Source organism: Odocoileus virginianus, chromosome 2 (genome assembly GCF_023699985.2).
Source record: "Odocoileus virginianus isolate 20LAN1187 ecotype Illinois chromosome 2, Ovbor_1.2, whole genome shotgun sequence".
Classification (NCBI taxonomy): Eukaryota; Metazoa; Chordata; class Mammalia; order Artiodactyla; family Cervidae; genus Odocoileus; species Odocoileus virginianus.
The window spans coordinates 77928464-77947751 of NC_069675.1; the positions used below are offsets into that span (position 1 = coordinate 77928464).

A 19288-nucleotide genomic window follows, 5' to 3' on the forward strand; every position below is an offset into this window, starting at 1 on the left:
TTGTCCAGCCCCTGATATTGCAACCACACCACACCTCTTTGTTTCTCTACCTGGAGGGTCCTTGACCTCGTTTCCTGCTTCCTGAAGCCCAGTCATCCTTCAAGGTTCAGCTTAAAAGAATCTGAACCCAATTTTCCCCAATCACAATGAACTCCTTGTCCTCAGCCCACAGGAAAATACCTCTGTTTTAGCCTATTTTCTCTCCTGCCTTGTCATAAACTGGGCTGGCAATCAGTCTATCTACTCCTCAGGCTGGGGGCAAGTGTCATGATACCTTCATTTGTTTTAGCACAGTGCCTGGCCCTTTGTCAAAGCTCAAGGTATCTGTTTAAAAAAAATACATACATGACAAGGATGTCCTTGAAATTAGAACAGTCTGGTTTAAATTTAATTTAATTAAGGTTCATTTTAGAAAATGTACTTTTTGAAGAAAGACCACTGAAATTTCATCTCAACCTACCTGCCACCTCACTGACAGCTTAATTTCACTGTAATCTTTATTATAGTAACCTCTAAACTTGTTATTAGTATTACTGACAAAGTTGAAAGACCATTTCATCTGATTATTGTGTCTTAGGAAACACATAATTATTAAATTCCACACTAATAATTAGAAACCCTATTATTTCACAATGGGCTAGGCAACACTACGCAGGTAGCCCTCAATTACTGAAACAGAAGCCCTCTTTAAGTGTGTCGAAGTGAAATTTCATACATCAAATAGTCTCTTCTCACCAACTTCAGCTGTGTTATTAGAGACAGACGAATGTAAAGTAAGGAGTCCTCCCGTAGTCTGAAATGACGGTGTCGCGTGGGGTGAATGGTGTCTGTGGCTGGCTGGTCCTTGCCCTCCTCAGACCCTGACCAGGTTCACGGTGAATAGAATAAGTCAGAAGCTTTGCTGTGTATATGTACAGGGGTGGAGCAAGAAGGATTTTCCAGGAGAGCCATCCAAAGATAAAACAGGTCTTTGCAGGGATTGACAACATGATCTGATTCAAGTACAGGTAACTTGACTGGCAAAAATAAAAAATGGGGACTTGTGCATTCTGATCTGAAGGACCCCTCCCAATGGGAAGACTATTTCATTCTAACTAGACTGTGCCTTCCTGGCCCCTGTCTGAATTCTTGCCAAAGCTCAGAGCAGGAGCTCCGTCAAGAAGAACTTGACTGAGGTCTCCTGAAGCTTTCTGCACTCCAGAACCAGGACTGCCTGATGCGCCCAAACCACACATTCCTGGAGCAACTGCTGCAGCCCCCAGCACATGGCCTGACCCCTTGTAGGGGTTTAATAAAGTTTCACCCATGCTCTGGCTGATTGACTGGGAAAGGAAGTCGGAGAGGCCTGTGCCTGCAGGAGGGCCCCCCCAACAGGAGCTCTGACTCACAACCTGTTTGGCACTGAGCAGCCCTCTTTGGTTTCCTGAATCTCTCTCTCTTAATGGCAGATGTTTTAAAACAATGATCGTGACAATGACACTGTAATCCCCTACTTTCCCTTGCATCATAGGGTTTTTTCAAGTGTTTTTACAGACTTGCTCTGAGGGGTAATAACATTTTTTGCACTAAGCATTTGCAAAGACTTTTGGGGGTCCCTTCAGACAAGGGCAGGCCCCAGGGCTGGGAATCTGTTAACAGTCTGTGCCAGGAGGGGCAGGGAGGAGAACTGGATTCAAAGAGGGTAATTTGGAATAGGGTGGTTGAGGCTGGGATGGTCTGGCTGGGTGCATGGGCACACATTTATTTGGAAGTGCGGCTAGGGATTAATCAAAAGGCCTGTCCCCCGTCCTTTTATTTTTTTAAGAGAAATAGTGGGTATGGAGGAATTCCGTGTGTAGAAGCAGCAGGGCAGATGCGGGCTTCCTCTTGGAGGGCAAAGCCAGAGGCCCAGGCCGAAAAAAAGAGTAGGAGTGACCGCGTGCGGAGGTGGTCAGTACCATGGGTCTGGGAAGGGGACCGGGCCGGATGACGGTGGGGGTGGGGCTCCCCGGGGGCCTGGGCCGGGCGGCCACAGCGGGCTGGGGCTGGGGGCGGGGCTGCGGCGGGGCCGGGGCGGGGCCGGGGCGGGGCCGGGGCGGGGCTTGGGGCCGGCTCCCAGGCTGCGGCGGCCGCGGGAGAGGCGTCCACAGCGGCGGCGGCTGGGGCAGCGGCGGACCGGCGGCAGAGCAGGGCGGCGGCGACTTGGGGTGAGCGCGGCGCGGGCGTGGCGGGGGCGCGGCGGGGTTCGCGGCGAGGGGCCTGCAGGGACGCGGACTCCGGAGGCGCCCGGAGAACCCTGCCATCCTTCCTAAACTCCCGACGCAGCCTTCGGGGAAGGGCGGGCGGGAGGGCGAGCCGAGGACCCAGTCCTTTTAGCCCGTCTCCGGCGATCGCCGTCCAGATGTCCGGCTTGGAGCCCCTTTGCCCCTTTTTGCGGAGCACAGCCTCGTGATTGTGCCCCAGATCACCTCCCTCGTCTCTCAACCGCTCAACATCTTTCCCCTTCAACCCCAGCTCCAGGTAGCTTCGGCTCCAAAGCCAATTCTTCCAGAAGACCCCCAACTCTGCTTCCCCGTTCCCACCACCAGAGACCCGGCTCCCCACCACTCCCTACCGCCCCCAGAGGCAGGGACGATCCCCCACTCCCTGGGGCCTACCCACCTGGACGTTTGTGCTGCCACCTGCCAGGGAGATTCTTTGCCAGCCAGACAGCCCGCAGCTGTGCGGGGACCCAGACCGCCTTGCCATCACCCTCCCCCTCCCCCGCTTAGAATCCCAGTCTGAAGAAAGGGACTTCACCGGATCCTTAGCTTTGGGAACAATTTGACCCACTTCCCAAAAGACTGGTCCCAAGCCAGCCAGGCTATTTGGTAGCAACACCTGTCATGCCTGCCAGCCTAAGGGCCGAAGAGCCTCTGTTATACCGGGCCAGAGGGTCCCCGGGTCCTTCTCCAAGCTGCCCTGATTTTGTGACCAGCGTTCCCAGAGACTGGGGCCAACGAGCTTTTGTCATTTGCCGACCCCACCCCGGGTTCTCCAGAATTCCCCTCCCCTGTAGGGTCCAGCACTGATGGGCAACAGTACTGGCCCTGGCCTCCCCTCCTGTACCCCTGTTTCCCCCTCCGCTCCCCCCCGGGGAACCTAGGGCAGAGTCCTGGAGCCTGTGTGCAGGGCCTCGGTGTCCCCACCAGCCCTTTGGACCTTCTTCCCTTCCCTGTTAGAAACTTTCCCCCTCTCTCCAGTCACCATCACTCTGGTTGGGCCCCGGGCCATCTGCACAGTGCCGTGTCCCCAGGGCATGGAAAGCTGGGCTGGGCCCGGGGCCTGGGACGTGTACTGGGCTAGCTCGAGGAGGGTGGCTGACAGCCAGGTCAGGCTGGGCATCTGGGCCCGGGGCTTGGTGTGCGTGGGCAGGAGGGAACGGGCAAGGTTTAGGGTGGGCCATTGGCTTTCCCTGAACACTGAAGGACGTCCAAGAGCTTGCTTTGCTGTGGAAAGAGAAGGCAGAGCAGGGGCTGTTTTTCCTGCGTGCCTCTGACTGTCTTGTGTTGCTATGGTGACAGTTGTGCCTGTCTTCCTTCTTCTGACTCTTCTGGGAGCTGGTTTTTATTGGTCTGTTGTCCTGTCTTTTATGGCTCTAATTTCTCCTTTCTATTTGCTCTGAAATAAACAATCACAAACCTGGGCCCCATGCCGGGAGACTGGTAGAATCTCACCTCCTCCCGGCCCGCAGGCTCCAGTGACGGGAGGGAAGAGGAGAGAGGTAGAGACAGACCTGGCCACACCATCTCCTGCCCCAAGCTCTGGGACAGGGGCGCGGCATCACAGCCTGGGGCTCACAGTGGTGCTAATAATAGACCTAAGTGTGATACAGAAGCCCGGGAATATTATTTCCTTTCATCTTCAAGGCAGTTCTGTGGTGTAGGGGCCGTGTCCACCTTGCAGATGACATGACTAAGCTCAGAGTGAGCTATTTCCCTAGGGTCACTCTGCTTTCAGCACACAGTAGGTGCTGAGCTTTTGTTGAATGGATGGAAAAGTGATGGAGCTGGTGGGCAAACATCCCGCTCGCTCCCTGGCCACCCCATGGGCTTCCAGGTACTGGTCCCAGGAGAGGGATAACAGAACTCCCTAAACCCTTATGCTGGGAGACTCAAGTGGAAGGGTGTTCCCGTTTTTCTGGTGGACCCCTGCAGAGGCCCCTGCCAGAGAGCTACCTGTCAGGTCCTTTGTGTACCCTTGACTCTTGAGGTTGGGGGAGCTGAAGCTGGGAGGAGAGTCAAGCCACTTGGGACTTCCTGTTTTTGCTCAGCACCCAGAAGCGTTCCGTTTGCTTTTACTCTCAGAGCCGGGTGAGTTGGGGACATGGAGAGCCCAGGAGATCTTCCCCAGCCAACTCTGGGCGAGGAGTTCAGAGCTGTCCAGGCCATGGGTCACCGACTGTCAGCTGTCAGTGACACTTTTCCAGAGAAGCTGTCCCCCCTTTTATTTTTCCCTTCACGACACACTCTCTTCTTCCCCACCCTGTCCCCCACCCTTTACTTTGTGGGTGCTCTTGGCCTGTTAGTAATGAGCTGGAAAAGCTTCATGGTGGCAGGAAAAAATCAGGGAGTCAGCAGCCCATTGTCAAATTCCAGCCCTGGGGCAGACACTCTTGCGGACCTCAGTTTTAACCTTTAAAATAGGGTTGATAGCATCTCTCCTCCTGGCCACAGTTGGCTTGTTTTTGTAGGGTGGAATGCAGTAGCTTAGAGGGAGTGCTTTCATTTTGCAAAGTTCAAAGCCTGAGGAGCCCATCATGTCCTCTTCCTGTTGGGAGATTTCCAGGTTAAAGAGACCCCCAAACCACTGCTCAAAGATGAAGAATTGATTTAAGAATAGTTAAGCTGTGAAATCTTAGGAGCAGAGGCATTCTCCAGTCTGCAGGTCCAGACTCAATGCTGGATCAATCTGTTTCTTTAGTTATGCACCTTCTGTTAACTGAGCATCTACTCTGCACCAAATATAGTTTGGGGAACTGGGGATTTTAAAAAGTGAACACTATTTCTGTTTTCAAAGAATGTAGCCTGGGGGTAAAGACAGATGTGAAAGGAGAGCCTTGCAATGCCGCCGGAGAGGTGGGTGATCAAGGAAAAGGCGGGGTCATGGAGGCCCAGAGATGGTGACTTGCCTTGGCCCCCATGATAGGGTTGAATCATTCATCCTGTGCTTTTTGGCTGAAACACAATTCTCTTACCTCTGCCCACGTGGCAAGCCCTGGGTCCGGCCCTCTCAGCCAGAGGGGATGGTTGCTGAGCCCCTCATTCAGCTCTGTGAGCAGTGTCAGGTTTGTGGCAGGGGCCACTCCTGCCTTCCTTGCTGACTTTTGACTCATCCATTCATCATAGCCTCTGGCTCTGAGTTCATCTTCGTCAAAATCCTTTCTCCAAGGCTGCAGGAATTACTTGACAAGGCAGCATGGTGACTGGAAAGAAAGTGGACTTTTGGAGTGAGCCATGAATTCGAACTTTCCTGCTGCTGTGTCCTAGGGGTGGGCTCCTGAAGAGCATCTGACCTCCCTGAGCCTTGGCTTTGCACCTGTAAAACGGTAATAATGAGACTTGCCTTCTAGGAAGTGAACGATCTTATGCATTTATAGGGTCTGGCCTGGATCCCACTTTACACTTGCTGTTATTTAGTTATATTGATTAGAAAGAAGTTCTCAGTTACTGGCCCTCTGGGTCCTCTGAAAACCATGGTGAGGAGCTTTTTGGTCTAATTCTGGCCTTCAGAGATTCATTATTGGGGAAAGTTAAAAATCGCCCACACTCCTGTTCTAAGCACTGCTGGTTAACCTTTGAGTTCTCTCTCACTATGCTGAGCAACAGTGGTGTTTGATGTCCTCAAAAGGGAACAAATTTGAAACGGCAACAAACTTCCTGGGTTTAAGAAATGTGTCACTATAAGAATCATTTGATGTAGTTCCACTTGTTTCTTTTGCATTTGGTGTCGTCAAAAAAAAAAAAAAATCATTGCCATCCAGAAGATTACTGCGTATGTTTTTTTCTAGAAGTTTTATGGTTTTAGATCTTACATTCAATCTATTTTTTGAGTTACTTTTTGTGTGCAGTGTCAGATAGTGGTCCAGTTTGGCTCTTTTGCACGTGGCTGTCGTTTTCCCAACACGATTTATTGAAGAGACTGTCCTTTCTCCATTGTATACCCTGGCTCCTCTGTCAGATAATACTTTGAAATGAGTGCTTCACGTTTTTTATTCTGGGCCTGTTTAGTTTCCTTTTATTTTCTTAAGTTACAATACCTGTGGAAAAACATTTTCTCAAATCATCACTGCAACTCTGTGATATTAGTATTTATCGTGCCCTTTGGACAGTGAAGGAAATTGGCAAAGGTCTCTGGCGCAGAGTCCAGCAACTAGTAAGTGGCAAGGCCAGAATTTAAAACTGGGTCCTACTTGCTCTTCATGCCAAGGTACACAGCATTGTCATCTCCTTGGCTGGTGTGTCAGTGACCTAAAATAATTGTGTTTGGAGCATGGGAGCAGATTTTAACAGGGGTGGGACCAGTTAGGGCTGTAACTCAGACTCAGACTCATAGTAAATATTTAGAGACTTTACTGGGGTTTTGCTCTCATCACAGCATTATCAAGGTTTTTGGCAGTTGACTGAGGTGTCATTCCTAGAAGTGGTGAGGAGGAGAGGAGTTTGGCATGTACAAGTTCAGAGAAAATTTTGATGATGCTTGAAATAGCTTCCTTTGCCTGAGAATGGGTTGCCGGTTTGTCATTGAAATAAATTGAACTGATTTTTGGACTGAACGTATGAATGGAAATCATGACAGGTGCATCCCAGGGTTAAGGGGACAGAAGCAAGAAGGTCAGAAAACCTGGGTCAGTGGCCCAACAAATACAAGGGTGGTTGGGATTCAGTCTATCAGTATAACTCATGGCTGGGAGGTGGAGGTAGGAAAGTGATTACAGAATGGCCCCCTCCCAGCATTTCTTTCCTGGGAGATTTAGAAGTCGAATTTCTCTGGTCCGAGGACCTCATTGTTCTGAAAACGGTGCCATGTTTGCTGGCAACATGCTTCCTGGTCCAGCTTAGCTCTGCTGACAGATCCGTTTCTATTTGCAATTATCTCAAGGCCTGAGTCTGGTGTCTGCTTGTTTAATGACTTCACTTTCTAATAAAAATTCTATATGGCATGGATAATTAGATCTTTAAAATGAAACTGGGGAAATGGGATGCCCCCAAAGAGTTGAATTGCAGTTTTATGATGGATCAAGTGTAAAAAATGAGATCATTCACTCATTCACTTAGCAAATGTGTATGAGACTGGTTCTTGTCCAGCGCTCTGCTAGACAGAACACAAGGATCAGGATGGTTTTGTCCCTGCCCGCAGGTAGTGCTCCCTCCTGGAGAGGCAGGGGAGGAAACGCACACCTGAAATGGAGCTTGGAGAATGTCGTAAAGTAAAGCATCGCAGCAGGGTTGGGAGTGGGGAAGTGTCATTGTTTCAACTCTTATTGCAACACAGTCCATTTTGCTCCCCATGGGCGTTGCCTGTGTTACACCTCTATTACACCTGCCACACTGCAGGGAGAAGCCTGGAAGAGAAAAGTTAAAGCCTGGATGGCGAAAGACTCAGCTCTATTCCTAGCTTCTTGCATTGGGGAGGAGGAGCGGCTCTCTGTAGGAGACCCCCCATAGCTACAGTTTCCAGCTTCCCAGGTGGCTGAGTGGTAAAGAACCTGCCTGCCCATGTAGAAGCCGCAGGAGATGCGGGTTTGATCCCTGGGTCAGGAAGATCCCCTGGAGAAGGAAATAGCAAACCACTCCAGTATTCTTGCCTGGAGAATCCCATGGTCAGAGGGGCCTGGCAGACTCAGGCTGCAGTCCTTGGGGTCTCAGAGAGTCAGACGCGACAGAGTGACTGCGCTGGCAGGCATACAGCCATAGTTTCAGTTACCCATTCTCAACCTCAGTCTGAAAATATTTAAATGGAACATTCCAAAACTAAGCAATTCATAAATTTTATGTTGTGCACCATTCTGAGGAGTGTGATGAAATCTAGCCCCTTCCTTCTCAGTCCTGCCTGCAATGTGAATCATCCCTTTGTCCAGTGTATTCCTCCTATTAGTCTCTTAGTATCCATCTCAGTTACAGGATAGATTCTGGTGGTATCACGTTACTGTGGTTCAAAAAAGTCTTATTTTACTTAATAATGGCACTAATGTGCAAGAGTAGCGATGTTGGCAATTTGGATGTGCCAAAAAAGGAAGCTGTAAAGTATTTCCTTTCAGTGAAAAGGTGAAAATTCTCAACATAATAAAGAAAGAAAAAAAAAATCTTTGCTGAGGTTGGTAAGATCTAGAGTAAGAAATTCATGCTAGTTTTGCTGTCACACCTCAAACTGCAAAAGTCACAGCTACATGAAGAGTGTTTAGTTAAGATGGAAAAGGCATTGAGTTTGTACAACAAGGTACTTTCAGAGAGAGGCCACTTTTCCATAACTTTTATTACATTGGATTGTTATAATGGATCTACTTTTTTATTAGTTATTGGTGTTCATCCCTGACTGTGACTAATTTATAAACTTTATCATTGGCACATGTGTGTCAGAAAAATCATGGTATATATAGCATTTGGTACTATTTGTGGTTTCCACTGGCAGGCTTGGAACGGATGGGTCCTCTGAGGATAAAGGAGACCACCGTACTTTCTGTTGGTAAAACAGGAAGGCTGATTTGGTGACTTAGAAGGGAGCTTCCACATCTAGCCAATGATTTGAGCTTCTGTCCCAAATTGTCAGGTGAAGAAGCAAAGCCTGGCAGCCTTAGTTGGAAAGGTTTCAAAGAACACAGAAATCTTGCTCTCCCTCATAGATAGGGGGCCAAGTCTGATTGAACATCCTGATACATAGTTGAAGGTCAAGGCTGATGACAAAAGGGAGACACAGAAGGGTCCCAGGAGCTCAGTAGAGATGGGAAGGACCCTTACCAGCTCACTCCCACGTTCCAGAGTGTCCACCAGCTGGAACGGTTGACCTCCACATTGTGACCACACTGAATGTGGTCTGTCCTCCATATTCCAGTCGGTAAAGGATGCTTTGGTTCCTGCAGAATGCTCTCTGTTTTAAGTTAATATCCATTTAAAAACCATTTGGTCTGATGGTTTCTGGATTTTGGAATGCATTAAAATGCATAATTGCTGTGGGACCTCAGAAATAGTGACAAGCACACAACTGCCTCAACACACCGTCAAACTCTCTCACTCCCAGTGTCATCCAAACTCAGGGTCTTCCAGTTGCAGTGATGAGGCCAGATCCCCTGCTCCTGGAGTAAAGGGCAGAGAAGACCCACTCAGAGCTGCCTGAGCTTCGGCAAGTTATTCGTCTCTCTTGAGTCTCGTGTTTCCCCCTGTAAAACACAGGCAGCAGCAGTACCTTTTGAATAATGAGCATTTAATATCCATTTTTAGTAGTCCTCTAAAGAGCTTTAGAGGACTTCCCTGGTGACTCAAATGGTAAAGAATCTGCCTGCAATGCAGGAGACCTGAGTTCGATCCCTGAGTCGGGAAGATCTCCTGGAGAAGGGAATGGCAACCCACTCCATTATTCTTGTCTGGAGAAGCCCATGGACAGAGGATCCTGGTGGGCTATGGTCCATGGGGTCACAAAGAGTGACGGTCCATGGGGTCGCGCGACTGAGCGACTGACACTTTCACACTTCCACAAAGAGCTTTAGAAGCAGATATACCCATTCTATAGATGGGAAAACTGAGGTCCCTGGGTGTTAGGAAACTTGAATAATGTCACATCATTCATTAGAAAGATTGCATAGCTGGTAGCTGAAACTGTGTCTGTGTGCTTTCAAAGTGTGGCCTGTCTCTACCTCTCACCCTGGAAATGAGATGATGCCAACACTTTGAGATCCAGAGAGGTGAAATAGGCACATGGAAATTATGTGGGAGCATCCCAGGGCTGCAGTGTGAATGCGTCTGAAGTCCACAGACCTGGTGGAATCCTGGCTTTTCCCTTGGGACGATGCCTTAAGCTTATTGAGTTTTCCAAGGTTTGAACTGAAGTTAATAATATCTGTGGCCCAGAAATATTGCAAAGAATACAGCCATACCTTGTTTTACTGCACTTCCCAGATATTGCTTTTTTTTTTTAACAGATTGAAAGTTTGTGGCAACCCTCAGTTAATCAAGTCTGTGCTGTTTTTCCAGCAGCATTTGCTCACTTCCTGTGTCCCTATTACATCTTGGCAATTATGGCAATATTTCAAGCTTTTTCATTATTATTGAATTTGTTCTGGTCCTCTGTGATCAGTGATCTTTGATGTGACTGCTTCAATGGGCTTAAAGCTCAGATGATGGTTAGCATTTTTTAGCAACAAAATTTAAATTTTGTCAACTAAGATATGTACATTTTTTAGATATAGTACTTTTGCACACTTAATAGTCTACAGTTTAGTGTAAACATAACATTTATATGCACTGGGAACCCAAAAATTTCAGGTGACTCACTTTCTGAGGTGGTCTGAAACCAAACCCACAGTATCTCTGAGGTGTGCCATAAATAAACATGTCAGTCTTCATTTTGCCTGATCTTTTAAGAAAAATGTGTTTGAAAAGTTCATCTACCGCCTTGCCTCCTTTTTATTTGTTGTTTTTGGTTGGAAACAGCAGGGAACTTCTTTCTCTAAAAGATGCGTTCCTGATTTGCCTTGGCAAAGTCACCCAAGTCCACTCTGCTGGACCTGTGTTTCTAGCTCATAAGCCTTTGTTTTATACTTGAAATGAACCTGACCATGTTCCTTACTGGAGTGTAGCAAGGATAAGACTTCCAGTTGACATCCAGCATCACACCGACTGTATGATCAGTCTTGCATCCTGTCTTTCCTTGAGTTTTCAAATGCATATGTATTTTTTCCTTAAAGTGTTGAGGCTTCAAATCTGTGCCCTTGAGCACCTTCAGAAGTAATCAATGGACTATAAGCTGTTTTCTTACATTCCCTTATTTGCAAGTCGAAAATCCAAAATGCTCTGAAAATGCAAAGTTTTTATTTCTTTTTTCATAACTCACGTGGGTGCAAAAACTGGCCTGATGGTACATGAGACTATTTTTAGTTTGTATTTATCCCACTCGGGATGAATACATTTTTCATCAGAAGAATGAATGCTCCAGACCCTGCTGGAGGTGCATGTAACATGGTATCTGTACTCTATTACCTTTCTAAAATCTGAAAAATTCTGAATTTGGCAGCACATCTGAGCAAAGAGTTTCAAAGAAGCATTTATGAATCTCTCTTTCTGAAAGCCCAGAGGTACTCACAGGACCCTTGATGTTGGGGAGACACCAGAGGGGTCCTCCAACATCTTCCTGATTGCAGGTGCTGTAGTGACATGGTTTGTCATGTGCTCATCAAAAGCCCTTGTGGCCAGTTTTCTATTTCCTCAATTTAAATAAGAGGATATAAATTAAAAGACCAGGCCTGGCACAAAAACAAAACAAAATAAAAATAACAAAACCTTTTAAAGCACGGGCTCCAAAGTTTCATGGGGACCAAGTATTTTTTTTAAAAATTCCATGCTGGGAATTTTTGATCTAGAGTGGCTTATAATTGTTTCATCATTGGCCTTGGGGGGAAGATACGAGGGAATTTTTCAATCCTACTCATCCTTTTAGCCTTGTGAGGAGGAAGCAGGCCTTGGAGAGCAAGCAGGAGGAAGTCAAAAGGCCCGAGTAGGCGTGAGAAGGTCTCCATTCTTATCTTGGTTTTGCTCTTGATTTGTTGAGGGATTTGGGCTCCTTGCCTCCCTTCTCTGGGCCCTTGGAACTCCATTTCAAAGTCAACTAATTCTTTCTTTCTTCCTGAGAGTCTAGGAGTTGAAGCTGGGGCCCCAAAGAGAGTGAAAAGCGTTGATCTGCCTCCTTGACTTCATCCTCCCAGCTTCCATCCGGCTCAAGGTGGACCAGAGGAGGCGAAAGGCTCTGCTTTGGCCTCCTCTGGGCCTATCCTCTCCGCTTCTCTCACAACATGATCCTTTGATGCTGTGGGCTGGCTTGTGTGGGACTCACCTTGACCCCTGCACCTCCTGTGATGCCTAGGGAGGGCTCGCAGGATGTTCAACCCAGCTGTGCAGGTGACACTGCCCTGCTGGTGATGGCCAGCACCAGGGCTTGCTCTGCATCACTGGGCTGCAGTCGAAGCCATGCCGGGCACAGCTGAGGGGGTGTAAGGAAGGTGGTAGGGAGTTCCCTGTTGCAGAGCGCAGGACCAGTGCAAGATCCGCCCAGGGAGACAGGGAGATGGAATAGGTCCCTGCCATGGCCCGTGTGGGCAAGGGGTTGAAATGTAGAGCATTTAGGTAAAGGATGCTGGGGACCCATCTAATTCCCTGTCCTTCTCTCCTTTCTCCCTTTCTTTCCTCTTTCCTGCCTTCTCTTCCTTCTTTCTCACTTTCTTTCTCTTCGGAGTTTACACTTAAAGTACCACCATTCTGACTTTTGCCAGGTTGAAAGTTTCCTCCAGAGTCTGACTTGGTTTAAAAGCTTGATGTTTCTGTCTCTCAGAGGCCCCACCCTGCTCATCCAGGATTCTCACTTGGCAGTAACTCATATTAGGAACTGGGGCCTTGACCTTGCACAGGGGGCTTTCCCCAATGGAGAAGTGATCTTGGCTTTGGGGATCCTGAAGTCCTTCAGTTCACACAGACTGTGGGAGCCCCGGGCATTTGTAAAGATCACTGACACCAGGGCATACTGAGGGGGCAGCCCCGGAGTGGCTGGTCTTCATAAATGAACAAGACCTGAGCTCTGGTGGCGAGTGTGTGTGAGTGTGAGTGTATGCCTGGTATGTGGGTGTGTGAGGGTGCACGGTGTGTCATTGTGTGTGTGGTATGTGGTGTGTATGTGAATGTGTGTAGATGTGTGTGTGTCACTGTGAACAGGTGAGAGTGCACGGATTTGGAGGTCCTTTCGGGTCCCGGGAGATGCTGCCAAGACCTGGGTCTAGCTCCTTTGGACCAGCCCCCCTCTCAGTCTGACTCCTGGCCTTTGTGTAGCTCACGAATGGAACGGACCTCCTGGAGGGTCCCTGGGGCTGAGGGACCTCTGATATTTCAGGGACCAGTGACCACCGACAAAAGCAATTCAGAGCTTAACTGGCAGGAAGCAACTAAATTATGTTTTCTTAGGGAGAAATATCTAATCTTTCAGCTTTGGAAACCCAGACCTCTGTCAAAGCTGATTTTATACATGTTTGAAAAGACACACATTATTTGAGGATGTGACTTTAAAAATAAGAGAAAAGCCTAATACGGGTTTTAAAAATGAAGGACTAGAGAAAATAGAAAGCAACACATCCAGTGTTATGTAGCAATCGGTTGGGGGAAGGTAGGAAAAGATTATGAAAGCGAAAAGGAAGAGAAGCAGAAAGAGAAACGGAAGAGAAACTGAGTTGCCTTTGCCCTGTGATGGGCGGTGGGCTGTCTCCTGGTCCAGACTCTTCTGGGCCAAACCCAGGCTGAGCTGAGAGAGTCCGGAGGCTGGAGGCGAAGGTGGGGGAGGAACACGGGGAGAAGGGGGTAGAGGATCCTTGCAGGGTTTGCTTCTACACTTCCGAGGATCAGGAAGACCTCTGGGGTGATGGAGAGTGCCCTATCCAGAGAGTCCCCTAGGGGCCGAGGTCTCTCACTGACCCAGCTAACCTTCTGGAACTATCTGTCGCTCACTGCCCCTCAGTTCCTCAGCTTGCAGCTGCTGAGAACGCTCTTCTCCATGGGTGCAAATTGCGGGCTTGCTCCCATGGGGCGGGGGCCGCGGGTGTCAGCACATGTGGGTGGGGATGAGATGCTCTGTGCATCTTCCCCATTTTCCCTCCCTTTAAACCACCTGTCTGAAGGCCCCTTTCCCCCTGTCCACTCTGTAACCCACTAGTAAGGCTGTGGGCTGTGCAAATATATCTGTTCCACCTCAAATTCAGGAAATGATTTGAATACTTCATATCAGCTAAAATAGCAGCAGTGAGCTTGCTATTTCATCGTATATATGCATGAGTTATTTTTTCTACGTAGTTATTTACAGGTTACCCTATGCTGACATGGGCCTAATGTTTCAAAGTCTACCACATTTTAAGTTATATTTGTAACAGTGAGTTGTGATCTTTGGCATGCCTTTAATACCCATCAATTCTGTTTTGCTAGTCTGTCTGTATACATTCCTCACCCTACAGACAACCTTGCAAGGTAGATATATTTCTGTCTCTTTTACAGATAAAGACTGAAACTAAGACAGTTTTATGAACTTGCTTTAAGACATAGGATTGAAAGTGGGGCACCAGGATTTGGATTCAAGACTGTCTGGCTCTCAGAGTCCTACACTTTCCCACACCACATACTTCATACTGCTTCCAGGCCACAATTTTATTTTTTTCTTAGGAAAATCAAATTTTTTTTTTTCCTGACATGGTTCTACTTAAGCCTCAGAAAATGCAATCCTAGCTGGAGTTCTTTGTCTTCTTCCAGTGGAGTCCCACGGTGCTCCCTACCTTAATGTAAACTTCCTGCAAATAATATATTTCCATATAACAAACTTTTGCCATGCATGTGTCAAATTCTAGAAACTTTCCTGTGTCATTTAATGGGAGACGATGTTGTGACTTTATTTTACAGAGGAAAAAACTAAGTCTCAGAGAGATATAGTTATTTATTTTATTATTTATTTTGTGGCTTGCTTTGTGAGTTAACATTTTGGAGTATGGCTTTGTAGGGGGCTTGGGATTTTTCCCTTGGCCGAGGACCAAAATACCCCTTGTTGAATCATGAAGTGGAGCCCCAACTGATCCACCCATCTCTCAGCCTCGTTGTCTCTGTTTGCTGCGGTCAGAACCCAGTCTGGTGGTTTTGAAGAAAGACATGGTTCCTCTTGTCTTTCCCCATCTTGCATCAGCCTGCACCATCCTTGGCCATTTGAGCTGCTCCCAACTCCTGTTCTAGTTTCATGGTTCATCACCGACTTGCCAGTATTATACATTAGCTTCATATTATGGAAGGGATCATGGTGATATGTTTACCCAAGATTGCACATGAGTTGCATATCCTTTCCTGAACAGATTCTCTGAGATTCACTTCTGGTGTTACATTCACCTAAAACCCTCCCCAACTACCCAACAAATTCATCCATCCATCCATCCACTTATTCAACAAAAACTTATTGAGTACCCACAATGAGTCAGGTACTTCTTTGAGTCAGTATCTGGAGAGTCAACAGTGAACCAAACAGCCAAACCCCTTGTTTCATGGAGCTTAGAATCAATCGAGGAAAAATGGACCATAAATAATATAAGCAAGTAAAACAGAGATGATGTTAAATGGCTGCAAGTTGATGAAGGAACATGAAGCAGAGATGGGTATACACAGTGAGGGGTCGGTGGGGAGAGTTTGAGGGGAAAGAGTTGCTATTTCAAGTTGGATGGTCAAGGAACGTCTCAGAGAGGGTGATGCTGCAGGGAAGGGCTGCAGAGAATGAGAGAGTGAACCCACATAGCTCACTTGGAGAAGCATGTTCCAGGAGGAGAGTCAAAATCTCAGAACACAGGGCAAGTGAAGGACTTTAAAACCTGGAGGGGGTGATGCCGGCTTGGCGGTGGAACAGCACAGAGGCCAGGGCTGTGGTTGAGTGGACAAGAGGCAGGTGGGGAGGTTGGGGAGACTGCCATGGGCTGACCAGCAACTTCAGAGCTTCTCCTCCCAACTGAGAACCTTTGCTGTATTTTTACAGCTTGCTTTTCCATTGGTCTGTCCCCACCCTGGCCTGTGCATCCTGGAGGGAAGGCACCTAGCCCCAGGCCTGTGATGGAAGGAGAGTGCAGCATTGATGATAACTGTGCTCATTTTTTTCTTTGTCTTTTTTTTTTTTTCAGTTTTAACTTTTTTACTGACATATAGTTGAGTACAATGTTGTATTACTTTCTGCTGTACTGCAAAATGATTCAATCATACACATATATGCATTCTTTTTTATATATTCCTTTCCTTTTTCTAAAAGCCAAGAATGCTAATGAAAAGTTTATTTGCAATTCTTTGGGTAACATGGGAATTTTGAAGGCATGCCATTTCTGAACTCCCAATTAGTGAGTTCGTTTTTGGACAACCATCAAAGAGTTGTCCGGGAAAGAAAGAAGGGGCAGGAAAAAGCTGAAAGAGGAAACTGTGGCGAGGAGAGTGTTAACTGGAGTCGAGAGGAAGAGAACTTCACCAGAAAGCCCCGGGATTAGTGGGACTGCCCGGATCTCTGCTGGGGACCAGTGTTTACAGAGAGTGACCGCAGGCTGAGCAAGGAGCTCTTGAGAAAGCCTCAGAGTGAAACCCTCAGAGCGTGTCGGGATTCTAGCCAGGACTTTCCACTCACCACTTTGCTGACTCAGAGGGACCTGGAAGGCCTTGTCTCTGGAGACCTTTCAGGAAAGAAAAGAGCATTCTCCCTGGCAGGGAGTTTCCCTTGCAGAGCTCCACGCTGGTCTCTGAGGGGCCTGAACTGCTTCTGAGGCAGAGAAAGAACACGTAGGAAATCAGCTGAAACAGGGGCGAGAAGAGGGCTGAGCAGAAGCCTTGGGTCTCCCATGACATGTCACGGTCAGGGACCTCCTTCCTGCTGGCAGCTCCTACCTTTATGCGTGTGTGTGTATGCTAAGTCATTTCAGTTGTTCCAACTCTTAGTGATCCTATGGACTGTAGCCCACCAGGCTCCTCTGTCCATGGGATTCTCCAGGCAAGAATACTGGAGTGGGTGGTCATGCCCTCCTCCAGGGGATCTTCCTGACCCAAGGATTGAACCCGCATCTGTTAGATCTCCTGCATTGGCAGGTGGGTTCTTTACCACTAACACCACCTGGGAAGCCCTCCCACCTTCATATCTGCTCCCAATTTGAATCTTCCATCCTCAGGATCCTTATAGGACAAAGTTGTCCCAGCTCAGAACAGTTGGTCCAAGTCACTCACTAGGGTTGGATCCTTGGGGGAGAGGGTTGCAATTCATGGATATTGAGGCTGTAGGATGTTCTGAAATCATTTGGAAGCTGTTAGGGCTTTTCAACAAGGCAGTGATGAAACGGGGTTTCCAGCCAGATGTGTTTGTGTGTCCAGGTGTGTATGACATAGTTGGAAATGATTGAGTGTTCATTCACGAGAGATGCTGGGGGGAGTGGTTTTTTCCCCACTGATGTGTCAGGGGATGGGTTGGCTTAAAAATTAAAAAAAAGAAAAAGCAAAGATTTTTCTTGTTATTTGGATGTCTTGTTGTTATTCAGCAACTCTTTTTGGACATTGGGCTATACTCAGGCATCAAACCAGGTGCTCGTGTAGACATAGCAGATCAACATATTCCTTGTGAGCCTTGCTAGAGAAACAATACTTCAAAACACATGGGATAAGACCCCTTGAATGACCTGGCTTCAAATGCATGTTGCAGAGATATAAATGTGGAGAAATAAAAAGTCACTGCGTCTGATATTAAAGGTCTGGGGGTTTACTTCTGTACCTGCCAATGATCTGTGTAAAACGAGTGACAGCCTTTCAGAGCCTTCATCTCTTCACCCACTGGTGGACTTGATCTTCAGCTTTCCCTCCCAGGGATATTAGGAACATAACAAGCTTTGCCAACAAATGAAAAATTCTGTACAAATTGCAAGGTGTTACTCACAGGGCTGTGAGAGACCTCTGTTAGCAATGAGGTACCTGGTGAGAGGTTTGGATCAAGTCTAACATTCGTTCACAACTTAATTTTTCTAAACTTTGCTGCTCCTGCTATGTCTCTGACTGCTTGTTTGGGCTTTCTTCCAGCTTTCAGAATTGCTTTTCCTGACTTTTTATTAGCGTCTGGTTTTTGCAATTCAGTGCAATGCTTTAGAAGTGTACACATGTATGTATTTACCTAAACACTGTGGGGCCGATTGTTTTTTTGACCAATATTATACAGATGGAAGAAAAAGGTCAGGATTGTTGCTCAGAATATGAAAGGACTTGGGTTTTGTATGAAAACAGCACCAGTGGATAAGTAGGGGGTGGGAGGTGTCAGAAGTCAACCTTGCTCCGGTCAGGGTAAGAAATGCACAGTGTGAATTATTATCTTATAAAAGCATGTAGGATGCCAGCTCTGTCAGATCCCCCCAAAAATAGCTGTTGAAAATGAAGCTTTCTGGTGAAAAGATCAGTTGCTGCAGAATCTAGAATGCTTTCCTTATATGTCAGCGAGCTGGGACAGAGCGTTGAGCCAGCCTGAAATGTGTCTAAATAAATGATTAAGGTGACTCACTCATTCCCCATTGAAAAGAGCTTTTTGAAAAAGGGAAAGTAAGAGGGAAAGAAGAGAATAAAGCAGAGGCAAAGAACAATAGGATTTGAATTTTAAACAATAGGAAAAAGAAAATTGAATTAGTCACTCGTGTCAGATCCTGTGAGCCCCTGTTCTGGATGACTACCACCCTGTGAAGGTTTTAAGGTCAGGGTCTCCTGATGTTTGAATTTCCTGGTGAAATAACACACCATTCCCCGGGATGGTCCAGGATCTGTGATGGGCATTCTGGGGATATTTGTCATGTAAGCCACTGCAGGGCTACATTGTCCAGTCCAGAAAGCCTTCCCTTAGCCAGAGAACAGTCTCTCAGCCATGGGCAGAAGGTCTGAGGCTTGTAGCCAGTTCAGTTCAATAGAGATGGAAGCCTTGTCCTTCAGCTCTGCATTTCTTTTACTGTGTATATCATGTTCTTTGACTACATTATCCCTGATACCAGGAACTGACCCAGAGACATGATTGGCTAGTGTTTGAATTGATCTGCAGTTTGCAAAAGAGATTTTTACACTAAAAGTGAGCCAATCTTGTTTTTAATCATATGCAGCAGTGATAAAACATACAGTTTTGTTCCCTTGACTTACATCTCTTTGCTGTTTAATTCTGGGCCATCACTTAATCACTCTTAAGTCTTTGGGACCTCAATCATAGAACGGACCTGATTCTTTCTTTGCTGACCTCAACGTAATTCCTGTGAGTATGAAATGACTTGATATGCCATCAGGTGGTGTATTAGTCAGTTTTGCTGCAGTAAGAAATAACCCCCAAGGTTCAGTGGCTGGTAGCAACAAGACTTTCACTTACGTCACGCGTCAGGGGCTGCTGTTTGGCTTTCATGGTGCTGACCCACACTTCTCATTCTGAGACGGAGTCTGACTGGACAGCTGCTTCTTGGACAACGTCCTCCTCTTGACAGAGAAGAGAGTGAGCAAGGCAGCAGAGACCTAAGATGCTTCTT

At 47.2% G+C, this 19288-nt stretch overlaps 1 protein-coding gene across 2 annotated transcripts in view; it reads left to right on the plus strand.

Moving 5' to 3' along the window:
* The first annotated feature begins 2080 nt into the window (after window positions 1-2080).
* The window catches only part of CYRIA (CYFIP related Rac1 interactor A), a 102349-nt gene continuing 85141 nt past the window's right edge, over window positions 2081-19288 (plus strand). For both annotated transcript variants that reach the window (XM_070451466.1, XM_070451458.1), the window contains exon 1: window positions 2081-2186. The gene's annotated coding sequence lies outside the window, so the exon portion shown is untranslated. The remainder of the gene's footprint in view (window positions 2187-19288) is intronic.